The 13,940-nt window shown below is 35.9% G+C and overlaps 1 long non-coding RNA gene across 2 annotated transcripts in view; it reads right to left on the bottom strand.

Annotated features, from left to right (window-relative positions):
* Positions 1–10,954, bottom strand: part of LOC125695942 (uncharacterized) — a 28,844-nt gene extending 17,890 nt beyond the window's left edge. For both annotated transcript variants that reach the window (XR_007378115.1, XR_007378114.1), the window contains exon 1: positions 10,917–10,954. This is a non-coding gene — a long non-coding RNA (uncharacterized LOC125695942). The remainder of the gene's footprint in view (positions 1–10,916) is intronic.
* Between the last annotated feature and the right edge of the window lie 2,986 nt (positions 10,955–13,940).

Here is a 13,940-nt window from a genome sequence, read left to right as displayed (position 1 = left end):
CTTTGCCCTGATGGGATATCACAGATGTAGGACTATGCACAGCTGCATGCTCTTTATGCTAAGGAATTTAAAACAGCTCAGCAAACTTTCAGAATACACATAGCGGTATGCTGCAAAATAACCAAGGCCTCACATACAGTTGTGCAAAAGAGATCAAATCCAAAGTATGGTGCTTATATTGGTAAACATCCCAGAACTCAGTTGTATTAAAACATATGACTTTCACTTAACAGCATGACAAGAGTGACATGTCATGATACCCTCCTTGTAAAGATTTAGCCAGTGATTATGAACATATTTGTATCAGCTAACATTGTTTAAAGGACTATAGCTCATTAGCTCCTAGACAAAAATCTCTGCTGACACCATATTTGACACTAGTTCCGATAGCTGTTACAGATTTAAACTATGAAAGGCACATAATGAGTGAAGGCCCCAGCTGTGTATGCAAGCTGACAGGCAGAATAACTCTTTTCATTATATCTGTTTGGAGTATCTACTGGTTTTCACAGTAGTGGTCATATCATTTTTGTCAAGTAGAAATTCTTGAGAAAAGCCAGAGAAAAAGTGAGACCTGATTCCACAATAACAGTTTCATTTGTCTCTCTGACAGAGATGACAAATCTCAGCTTTGCAGATACTAGGTCAGTGCTTCATATTTTATGCTCTTTCACAGTGTTCTCTCAATGCTTTCTCAAACCTCCTGTGACGTTTTTTTCTATAAGCCCTTTTTGCAGCTACTATATAGTTCAGTATGTAAAATCAGGAGGTATTATCTTCAGTTGGTGAAGCCATAGCTACTGTACAGTCATTTTCTCTGATCTTTCCGACCAAAAAAAAAAAAAAAAAAAAAAAAAAAAGCTAACAGCGCAGATCAAGAACATCTCTGAAAGCATACACACATTTATGGAGTACCAGCACTGTCACCTATGAATTCCATTTCGCGTTTTTTGGATCTCAGGGCAGACCTTGTCACTTCCAGCAGGTTTGACTCAAAACCTTTGTCCTACTCATGCTCAGGCCATGAGTTCACAAAGCTCACCTGTGGCATGCCCATGGGTTTTTAACTGGTTTTATTTGGAGTTCAAAATGTGGAGGAGCAGAACATTTGACACTTTGTAGCCCCGAGCATTTAGACAACATTATGGCACAGTAATATTTTGATAAAAACAAACTAACTGAAAACATCAAATCAACCTTCCTGAAACTGTCCTTGGTCTGTAACATCAAACACAAAGTGCTAAAAGAAGGGATAAGGGAAGTCTCAGATAAAATTAATACACTATTTGGGGCATTGTTTATTATTTTTCTTTTAGAGAAAGAAAAAAAAGACAGTTTAAAAAAATCTACATTGTTATTATCATTCATATCTAATTCATAATTTTAAAGAATATATTTTTGAGGCAGAACTGGATATTGCAAGAGAATTTTCATGTCAAACTAGTAACATTCAATTAATTTAGCACCTATTTAAGAGAAAGACATTCAAATAACTGAGTGGATAGAAAACTGAGCAATCTGCCACCCAAATTCCACTGCAGTTATTTATAAACTATACCACTGATACCTGTACTTCAAAACTTTTTATGATCAATATCACCAAATTTCCAACAGACTAAAACAAAATCAAGATAAACATCCTTATCAGAAAAACTGACTGTTGAATTCAAGTGTATCACATCAAACAAAAATAAATAAGCTAATATTGCCTTTAAACTTGAGATTTCTTAACTGCAAAATAATCCAGTAGATGCCATTTGCTTGTTCATTTCTTTATATCAGAAATTTAGACTCTGAAAAAATAGCTTTGCATGGCACTTTACCTGTTAAAAATGTAATTAATTAATATACAGTGATATTACCTGACTCTGTCATAAGGATGTCTGAATAATCCATTTCACCAGCCAAGGTGACTGTGCCAGCTGCTTCTCTTTGAAGACAGAAGGTACCTATTTGCTCCCAAGGCCTGCCTCTCTCCTCAACATTTTGTGTCTGCAAGCATTTTAGACTCCTCTCTAACTCAAGCTTTTGTGCTAAGGTTAGATTAAAAACTCTCTGCTATTTTCACACATACCACATTTTTTAATGACCTCCCCAGCACTTTGTCAATGAGTGCTACTGGAATCTCTCAAAGCACTTACCCAGAGGCTGACTGGGGTGAACATGCATGCTTAACCTATACAATCTATATGTTATTGGATCATGTTAACTGGAGTACTGAGATACTCCTGTAACATTATCATCACAAGATTAGCTACAACACTATGACTAGAAGTATACCAGAAGTAATTTTTCATGTTTTAACCTGTCATGAAACCACTTAATAGGAAACTGAATAGCCCACAAAGCTTAGCACCGTTTCAGAATGTCAGCTGCTTGTGGCCACAGCAATATATCCTTTTGCAGGAGACAATACCTTCTAGGCACTACTCTTTCTCACCCTTTAATACGGTTTCAAATCCACTTTGATGTATTTTCTATGTATGCCTTATCCCCCAAGCCTTGAAAGGACGTGAATATTATCTTCTAAAACGAAAATGGAAAGATTTGGAATTGCTTTAATTTACTTTAAGATTACACAGTTGGACATGCAAAACAAAAAGAAAAAAATGTGTGTGGTGGATATATCATCACGTCTTCCTATCTACAAGCACTAAATATTCATCATTAAATAAAGAGGGAAGTTTACCAACAATCAGTTTTTTTGTCCTCACTCTCTGACTAGATGAATATGAACCCAGCTACAGTGAAAGAATTGTGTTGTTACGCTGTTTCTTTGTATTCTTAATTACAAGTAATGTGTCTCTACAGTGTCCAAGATCTTTGCAGACTGACAGTTCCCATTTAAATCTAGGAAAATTGCTTTTTCTTTCCTCAGCTTCTTTGTTAGGGCTGTCAGTGAAAAAATCCAGTCTACCTTCTTATTACAATCACTTTGAGAAATCCAGTAATTTCATGTAGAATTTTCCTATGTTATCTCATTACCTAAAGGACAGGCTATAACAGGGTCTGCTGTGACAGAACAAGGGGAAATGGTTTCAAATGAAAAGAGAGTAGTTTTATACTGTCTGTAAGGAAGAACTGTTTTACAATGAGGCATTAGAAAAGGTTGCCTGGAGAGAGGGTGGATGCCCCATCCTTGGAGACATTCAAGAACAGACTAGAAGGGGCTCTGAGCAACCTAATCTAGCAGTGAATGTCTTTGATCATTCCAAGGGCAGTGGAATAAAATTATCTTTAAGGATCCCTTCCAATTCACATGATTCTACAATTCTGTAAAGGTAAAAGGCATATATGACAGCCAGACAAATAGGTGATTAGGCACAAATACTTATTCCCTTCCATGAACTCTGCTAGCAACCTTTTGTTGTTACAAGCACACACTTGAAAATTTACTAGTGTAGATGTGGTCTGATACATACCATCTGCCTTCTGCAACAGTGAGCACCCTGGCATGTTTGTTTTACTAGTACAATCATAGTCAGAGCATCCAAGTCTATTACGTCTTTGCAGTATAAATTCAATGAAAAACAGAAAGAGGTGTAGTGGTATAGAAAGAATGATTGAGACACCATCCCAATGCAAAGTATTGACTGAATCAGGGCAGTCTTTTTAATCTCTTTTAGAATACAAGGTCCATTAAAGCTATGAGAAAAATTATGATTTCTGTACACTTTCAAGTACAGGAGCCCTTTTTTTGAGGACAACACAGCCAGTCTTCTGATACACTTCACATTATGTATGCCACAGAAGAAAGCAGCCAAGATATCACAAACCTAAAGGAAGAGCTAAGAGGTGCAGACTCGCAATGAAACAGTGCTGTCTACTCCATTGAGGGAGCATCCATCCACAATGCTTAGTTGCACACAATAGGTCTGAACCACCTCATAAACAAATACAGTGAGCATTTTTACAAAATGCAATACACAGAGAACTAATTAAATAACTAAATAAAAAGTTAAATAAAAACGTATTTTCCAACTTCTGAGTTCTACAGTAATCTTATCAATCTGTATTTTGATCATATGTTCTCCCTTGCTTTTTCTCTGCAATGGTTAATAACTGCAAAGTAATCCAATTTCCTTACAATCACATTTCCAAGTAGATCTCAAGGAGCTCAAATTCTTTTAGTTGTGTGTATTGTTGAGTGCAGCAGTCGTCTTTATTTTTCTTTTTATGCCACAGGGCATAAAAAGGGCAGATGGCCTTTATCCAAATCACCCCATATGTACTGGAAAAAGCATGGAGACATTCCTCACATGCCGAGTAAAGTAAGGATTAGCATGCAGAGTACAACTTTGCATCTTATTTTTCACAGTGAAGGGATTTACTCTTTCTTTATAGGAACCCATCAGTTTTTTTTATAATGAGAAATTTATGCTACTATCCACATCTGGTTTTTGATCTTGGACAAAAATTTTTACTGGAATGTTACATATATATCAGTAGTGCTATTTATACTATTGGGTCCACACTTGTCCAAGGCAAGAAAGGAACAGCATGCAAGAATGGAAAAAAAAAAAAAATCAGTCTAGAAAATATTCATCAATAGAAAGTTTTCTATGGCCTTACAGAGAATAAAGTTGGAATAAGAGGTCAATTAAATGATTATTTACCCCAATGAAAGATAAATCCCCACTGAGACTGCAAAAATATATCTGAGACTTACAAGTATGTCAAATGCTTTTCCTTATATAAAACAAAATATTTCTATCACCTTCTGTATCGGTACATAGTCTAGTTATTTCCAGAATTGAGTTAAATATGCTAAACATTGAATGAGGCATCAATATCTTGCCATGATTCCTAGCTTGCATGGGCGATGAATGGCAGATTTCCACATAGCACACCAGATTTTAAACTGCAATATCTTTATGTATTCTCCTGAACAGATTCAGAACTGACTTGAAAGGAATTTTGAGATACATAAAAGCATAAAGTCCTGTGGTATGTGATAATCCAGGTTAAAGATCTTTATAATGATCCATCCACTGGATGTCCAACACTGATTATAAAATATAAATAGGAAAATTCACCTCTTTCCAATACATCCTTTCCCCTCAACACTTGGGAATTACCAAGTCTCTGTTGCTGCTACATGGGTTATAGACAAAACAAGTCATTAAAGGGACTCAGTCATGTACGTAGACAATCCTCTTTTTCCTTCATATATTTTGATATTATGCAAATTAATAACTAGGCATGATTACAAAGGAATTGAATTTTTCTGACAAGATATTTTGTCTTCTCATTTATTCTTACCAAATTTCTTGCTAATTTTTTCCTTAAAGTTTCTCTTATTTTCATTAAAAATTAGTTTGAGCTCCCTTACTGTTTGCAGCAAACTTAAAACAACAGTAAGATAAAATATGTAAGTAGAGCTAAAAGTAAGGTCTTTTCAGAATTAAAAATGGTATAAAGCTAGGGATGGGAGGGGTTGCAGTATTTTCTAACCATATACTTCCTCACTTGTCTTGAATGGTCATGAGACCACTGAACTGTGTTTTGTACTCCAGTGGTGAAACAATGATACAATGATCTAACTTTTCAGTAGACTTACTTGACTCCCATTGTCATTACTAGCAGAAGCTCGTTAAACTGTCTTCTACTCTGTACTTCCTTGTATGACAAATCTTGATACTGCAAAGAAATCTGAATCCCTTATTTTCAAAATAGTTCATCAACATATATTTGATGGCCAACCTGTAAAACTTTTCTCTTTAATCCTCATGACAGTATCTGGCTGCAAAGGTTTTATTTGCTTCAAAAAAAAAAAAAAAAAAAAAAAAAAAAGTGATGTTTGGAAGACATTCAGCATTGTAACAGTTCAGTAAGGAAATATAAAATCACTTCTAGTAAATGTGGTTTAAGATATTCCCCTCAAAACATAAGGACATCTCACTGACTAAGAGAGTATAAAGAGACTAAGAGAGAATAAAGATTGTTCAGGATGAAGGGGTAGGCAAAGGCTAAGTAATGGAATGGAAATGCTACACCTTGTACTTCATAACAAACAGTGGAGATTTCTAGCACATTCACAAACCCTTTTGAAGATTGCTAGAAACATTTGCTTTGCAGGAACATTTTCTACAATCTTAACTGCTCAAAAGACAGTGTTTCTTTCCCAGAATATTCTAAAAATTTTGTTGTTGACATTCCTCAGGGGCATTATAGGCATATAAGGGTATAATAATGAGAAGAATTGCTATCTGCACCATCAGAAATTGGTGTCAGATTCATTTAGGATCATCACATCTTTTATGTTTTCCCCAGAAGCCTAATGCACACATAAAAACGAAAATGAGTTTTCAGGTATCAGCAGGTCTCATCATGACTATCCTGTCACCTTGGACAACAAGAGTGGAGCAAGGAAATTTTCAGAGCTTGCTTTTTATTTTTTAAACTACATATTTCAATGTTGTATTGCAAAATAAAAGCTACATCATGATGACTGAACACGTGAAAATGTTAGTAACTGGCAGACTCTTATTTAAATTTGCAGATAGATTAAGCAGGAAAATCAGGCAAAGCCAGACAGATTCTAATACTGAAATTTTCTGCTACTTAACAAAGTTATTGAAAACTCATTTTTTAGTGATTTCTTCATCTAATTATTATTTAATATACATGTCTACAAGGTACTTCTTTCAAAAAGAGTTAGAGAAGCTGGTAGGCTACTTCCTATCTTTCAAATAATAATAGGCTTCTCACATTTCTTTGTCCTGTTTATTTCTGTTGGAATTGTTGCTTAATTCTACATTTTGTGCAAAAACAGTGAAAGAAGCATTTCCATGCTGCATTGCACAAATCTGAGATTGCTGTTTCCTGAAACAGAAAGCAAGGAAATCCCATCCTTGAGTAGGTGATTATATCACTTGTCAAAGTACTTCTTATAAAATAAAGTTGGATTTCATTTTTCACAATGCTGGATTCAAGCCAGGAGTTTAATAGTAGAGCTAACTCTCTCAACTTTCTCATTACTATTCTCAGGCATACCATTTTTGGATTTGACCGAAATTACATCTTTAATCTGAGACATTCTGGCAGACTCAGAAACCAGCACTTTTACATGGAAACTCAAGTTACAATTGGAACTGGGTTTTTTTTTTGGCAAAATTGTTCATGATACAATGCATCAGCATAGGACCAGATGCAAGAACATAAAATATCTCATTTCACAGAAGCTATTTGTTCTTTCCTTTATCTCTTATCTCCAAAGCACAACACATCTTCCATCTGCTCCAGCCACTAGCACAAAAACAGCACCAACACATTTTATTAGTCTTCTCCAGCCCTTTGAAATAAGCTGTAGTGACCTATAAAATGTGAGAAGTCCAGACTTCACTCTGTCTTCTCGTACAGACATCTGATTACAGCACTGATCTGATCACAGATCAGCAGTGATCAGAAATGCATTTCTCCCTTGATCATTCTTTCAAGCCTCACTTTCATGTTTGACATCAGACACCCCACCCTGCGTCTGATATCTACAGCTCGTTGCAACACTCAGACAATCTTCCTCCTAGCACAGCTGATTCCCCTTGTTTCATTTCCCCCTTCATTTTTTTATCTACCCACAGCTCTGACTGCCATCTCTATGGCACTACATCACACCATTAGGCTTCTCCCACCTTCGCTATGACTTGTGCCAAGCAGACAGGAATCAGGATGCTTTTGCGTGCTCTGACAACTCTTTGTCTTATGTCTGGCTTTTATACAATAATATTTCTCTCCACCTTTTTCACGACTGCATTTATTTTATCTGATATATTTTAATCACAGGAGCGACTGGACTGCATGAGAACAGCACGTAGTTGATGCCTGGCTAACTTCTAACTACTAATACTCTAAAGTAATGCAACTTTATTCAATAGTAAAATTAATTTATGTTTTTTGTGAATTCTACACTGTTTTTGCATATTAGTTGAAGTTGCAAAGTAAAAAGATCTTGGAAATTCCTGGCAATTGTGTAATGCCATGAATACTCTGAAGACTCAGTCTGAATTCAGCTTGTTAAAAGTCTCTTGTTCAAGTAATGTTGTATAGAAAAGCCAGTGAATCTTTTGACATTCATAAAAGATCTAAGGACAATCTATTCAGAAATATCCCTACAAAAGAACATTTATAATTTACTTTACACACAGAAAATACATCACAATTTAAAAGCTAAATGTATAAGGAAGAAACAGGTATTATTTCCAGAGTATTCATGTTAAGAAAGATTGGATTCTCTCCAAGGACTTAATTCTAAGACAATCTAAGAAAAGCCAGTACACCTCAAGTCAATGAAATGTATTTTACTATAATTTTCTCATTAGATGAGAAAATACAATTTCAAATCTGTTTATAACTTAAAAGAATAGTCTTTCCTGAAGAATAAAGAGAATAGGATTTTTTTTTTTTTTTTTTTTTTTTTTAATTGAAGCCTATGACATCTTGAACTCTAATGACTTGGCTTTCCTCAGCTGTTAAAAAGCACATCTACATAATGATGACAAGGCAAAAAAAAAAAATGCCTACTCTGTTGCTTTGAATGCTATAGTAAACACTACAAATGATCTGTGATGTGATACTGAATAGTTAGATTCTGAAACTGGTACTGGCTTATGACATCATGCCTGTAATTCAGCACTATTTGCTGAAAATAGAACCCTTATTTCATTTTATACCTGCAGCTCCATCTTTCATTGGTTCTCTTCAGATCAGCATGACAAAACTGATCACTCTTCAAATTTTCTTAGTTCTCTCCAAGATTACAAGTTTTTAAAATCCGAAAACCACCAAACAGGAAAACCACCATCTCAGATAATGCAAGAGCTGAAGGCATATTGTGATATAATGTTTTCCAACAGTAATACAAGAACTCTTTTTTCTGTGCGCTGTTCTTTCTCTTCTCCCACTTCTTCAAATAACCAGACACTCAATTAGAATCCAATAGCCCTGATAAAGGGATGCTGCCTAAAGATATGGCCACACATTTTGAAATAACACAAATATCACACAAATTCAAGAAATGCATAACTTCTACATTCTTGCTTGAATTTGTCTTATGGTGTCATTTCTCCTCAAACCTACAGCACTTCAACACAATGTTTCATCTCACACTTCAGACATGACAATTTAACATTTCAGCATGTATTCAGGGTGCAATGCAGGGGACTTTGTACTTCACTAGCTACAGTATCACATTAAAGCCTGGTTGCATCAGGAGAAAACAAAGCCCAATATGGTCAACTAAACTTTAAGTGCTAAGGAGTAAAATAATCTGATTATAAGAAAATGTTCCCATTTAAAAAGAATTATTGCTGTAACATTTTTAGGGCTGTGGGAGGGAGTGGAGGGGAGAGGGGGCTTGTTTCAGAAAACTGTAACACAATTTGAAGATATGTTTTTGCCCTCAGCAGTTTCTTACTAATTTCAGTCTACTTCCTTCATGAAGAAAAGCCACAATATTTCAAAGACATGGGAACTGCTGCAATACTTATTCAAGGCACTTCAGTGCAGAGCTTCTGAACATTATGTAAACCAAGATAAAATTCCCTGCCTGAGGTTACAGCAAATTCCTCGCTCAACAGACGTTTGAGGTACAACTTGTGTTTATATTAGAAAAAGAAAAAATTGATGCAGATTTGTCCTGAGCCAAGACATCATTCTGAAAATCTTCTTCCCGCTGGTATGTAGACTTACAGTCTTATAAGAATCAGTTTGTTCTTATGTTCCAATGAGAGATTCAGCTTAGGAAGCTAAAGAAATTTAATGCACTTGGTTTTCAATTTTCCTGAATATTTATATTTTTTCTAGCGAAAATGTTACCCAGGTATAGTTTAAGGTTTGGAGCTATTTAGCAAAGATTTTTAAGCCTCATCATACCTACAAAAAGGACACCATATGTTCAGAAATTCTTTACATATGACTACTAGCTATGTGAAATTCAACTTCACAGCTCTTGTACTTAGCCCTGGAGGAGAGGGCTAAGTACACTTTGCAATAGAGAACAGTACTGTTTTGCAGTGAATCACTCTGGATTCTAGGTCAAGATTTTAGACAGCACCTAATTCAGATGAAGGAGAAAAAGGGTTTCTTTTTAGAAAGTAGAGCAAAAAAATTAAAAAATAAAAAAATAAATAAAAATCCAGAAATAAAGATAGGCCTAAGCTAGCAGCTGTTTCAAGACGGTGGGTCTAGTGAGTTTGGGCTACCCTTGCCAAAACCCAGCAAAAAACTCTCTGTACTACATTGTTAGCCAGCTTCACAGAGTGACAGCCATTCACTTACTGTGATCAAAGATCAGAGAATTTTCTTCTGAGGACAGTGAACTTACTGAGAGTCCACAGTAGCTCCAGACTTCCTTGAATTCTACCACTGACTCACTGGTTAGTAGACCAGCAGGTAACAGCTGTCCAGAGATCATAGCTAAATGGTAAAGATCTACACAGGCAAAGTTCTCCAGCACTTACAGGGGAGATGCCTTTTTTACAGGGGATATGCCTTTTAGGTATTTCCCCTCTCTAGAAATATATTCTGTAGCAATATTGTCTCCAGATAGGATAGTAGAGCCCATAATAGCAGATCACAAAACTCTTAAGTTTCACCTTGACTATGAAAATCACTGCTTCTCATTTACTTTGTCATTTTTGAGACCATTTGCCCTCCTGACCAGATAGGATCAATGGAACAGTAATGAGCAAATAAAATTAAGCAAAGTTTATGTACTTGTGATTTAGCCTTGTGAGGTACTGTTCAGCTATACCTTGCTGTTAAGACTGGATTCACTTTACCAATTAACATTTCATACTGTAAAGCACACTGCACGATTAACAAATGTACAGTTAGAAAAGTGGTGTGGTTAGGATAGTATTTTACAGATTTATAGTTAGAAAGATTACCATGATGGAAAGAGACAATGAAACGCTCACCCACATCCTAGGTTCACAGTAGGAAACTCCAAAAGAAGGGATCTCCAGAAAGAGATCCTTCCCTGTTGACAGTCAGTCCTTAAATGGGGTCAAGGAGAAGTGCAGCCAGGCTCCACCTCTTCTGGTCACACAGTTGAATTGCCTTCACCTGTGCTCCCATGGGTGATAGAGTCCTTGCCTCAAGTGTTCAATCAGGAGTTCAGGCCAAGACTCAACAGTTCCCATACACACACTTATCCCTAATAGGAAGAGAATTCATTTCTTTGACAGCAACATAGTGTTGTGGACTCTTTCTAAGCAGTAAATAAATCCATATAAATGTTGGTATCATAAGCATGAAATTCTAATGGGCTGGATATATAATAGGCAGATGGTGTTAGTCAAATAACTTTGGACATGAAGTATGGCATAAACTTTAAAGCAATATGATAGTTCTTATTAGCTTTTTCCCAGAGTACTATTGCAACTTCCAAGTTTTTTGGGGGGAATTCTAACTGTCATGTGTCTCTGTTCTCCAACTGGATGCTGTTTGAGGGAGCACATCAGGGAACGTGCTTCTCATTCAACAGTATAGCAATTTGGTTACAAAACAGAAAGTACTTTGGCTTTTTCAGTGTAGTAGCAAATGCAGTCTTTCAACGCTAAATTAAGCATTGCATTGCATTAATGCATGTTGCATTGCTTAACATTAATTATTTAGTCTATGTTCCTCCTATTAACTATCCTCCATATTTATCCTCCATTTGGTCTATCTGACTGTCTAGTTAATGGAGATTAAATTAATTGTTCAGTGTATACTTTTCCCCCCTAAACCTACAAACGTGCAAAAAGCTAAATATTGTGTTACTTTACAGCGAAACAGATTTTCAAAGAAAACGTCAAGAATAATGCAACTTATTTTTTAATTAAAGAGAAGAAAATACTATCCTTTATTAATATTAATATAACATTAAATAAAAATAGTAAACCTATTCATCAGTAGAATTTCATCAAATTGTCTTTTAAAGGAGATAAAGATCATTACATGCTACGTTAAGAGATGTCAAGAAGCTTGCCTAGTAAAGATGTCAAGAAACTTCACTTAGCAGCTGTTGTGCAATATAAGAACAGTGTTCATCTCCCTGACAAAGAAGTCCAAAGGCCTGACCAATAAGTAATGCTGCTTTTGTTCTACACTAATAAATTTGACTTTGTTACAACCCCAGTCACAACAAATCTGCCCCTGAAAAAAGTTTCCCTCCTAATTATAAGCTCCCCTCAAGTAGTGGAATGCCACACTGAGGTTTCCTCAGAGCCTCCCCTTCTCCAGACTAAACAAGACCAGCTCCCTCAACCTTTCTTCATAGGAGGGGTGCTCCAGCCCTCTGATTATCTTTGTGCTCCTTCTCTGGACCCACTGTAATTGCTTGTGCCTTTCCTGGGGAAGCAGGGTTGTGGGGGGGTAGAGTCCAGGTCTGGATGTAGTAACTCCAGATACTGCATAGATACAGATAAAGATACAGTCACCTCCATCTCTCTGCTGGTCACTCCTCCATGGATGCAGCCCAGGATACAGTGGGCTTTTTGGGCTGCAAGAGCACATTCCTGGCTCGTGTCCAGCTTTCTATCCACCAGGACTTAGAAGTAATTCTCTGCAAGATGACTCGATGAGTTCTTACTAACAGAATTAAATAAGAGTTCGACTAAACATGGGCAGTTCTCCCATACAGAGGTAAATGCATTAAAGTTTCTAGATTTAAAAGTGAAATGTTGAACATTTAAATTCAGTTTATTTGGTCATGGAAATATACATCATGAACTATATTTAATATTTCTTGAAACCTTCCAAAACTGAAACCTCCTGGGTGAGGGAAGGAAATGCCATTAGGCAAGGGTATATTATTGTAAATGTTTAAAATGATGTGGTTGGTTTACAGATCTTATGATTGAAAGTAAACAAAATATTCTAAAGAGGCTAAATAACCAAAAAAGCACAGCACTGTTTTCATTACCTTCAAGTCAGCCAACAATAACATCCCTTTGTCTGTTAAGACAGTATTATAAAGGCATGAAAATTTGAGGACTTGGGATGTTACTGTCCAGGCATGAAGGACACCCACAAAGGAAGATCAGGAAACATAAGTAGGATACTAATGTAAAGAAGAACATGCCAGAGGTTTTAAATAAATAAATATAGTAGAAGAAATAAAACATCCCTTGAAAGACAGCACAAGAGTATCAGATTTAGTGAACAACTGCACCAGTCAGACAACAATTCCAGGAAAGCATGGCTCAAACCGTATTTCCTATTATGCAAGAACAGGTGCAATTATAAATAAACAGAGCTTTTCCCCGTAGCAATTTAAAAGTTTATTTTTCGATCACAAAACCAAAGAAATTAAAAAAAAACAAAACACCATTCAGTTTCTTTCAAAGTCATGAGTGTAAGACCTCACAGACACAAATTTCACTACGATTTCTCAAAAACAGATTAGGCCACAAGAATTTTTCCATAGCTTTTAAGCATAGTGATGTCCTGTGTACAGAGTTTTCTTAATAATGAATTATACTCAAGAATAATTACTTCATCATTATTGTCCTTTTTTTGGAGATATTTTTTGCTTGTCTGTTTTTCACGAGTCCAAATTCTCCCCCTTTAATGAACCTTCAACTCAGATTGAAATAGATCAAGAAATGTTAATACTTTCGCAGATGGAATATGAAGATATTTGTACAGATTGATGATGAAAGAACCCAAAGTATCTCAAAGTGTATATTTAGGAGAGATGCACTTAAATACTGAGCATGCTGAACAGGGGCTTAACAAAAAAAAAAGGGAATTTATGTCTAGAAGGAAACTCTGTAATTTCTGAATTGTCCTTTTCCATCCTGCAAGATAATACAAGGCAGCCTACTACTGGAAAAAAAAAAACAAAGCTCTCTTTAATTTACTCCTGGACCAGAAAGCTACTACAAAGCAGAAGATACATAGAATCATCATCATAGAATGGCCTGGGTTGAAAAGGACCACAATGATCATTTGGC

This window comes from Lagopus muta, chromosome 7 (genome assembly GCF_023343835.1).
Source record: "Lagopus muta isolate bLagMut1 chromosome 7, bLagMut1 primary, whole genome shotgun sequence".
Lineage (NCBI taxonomy): Eukaryota > Metazoa > Chordata > Aves > Galliformes > Phasianidae > Lagopus > Lagopus muta.
This window is presented reverse-complemented; position numbering and strand designations above follow the sequence as displayed.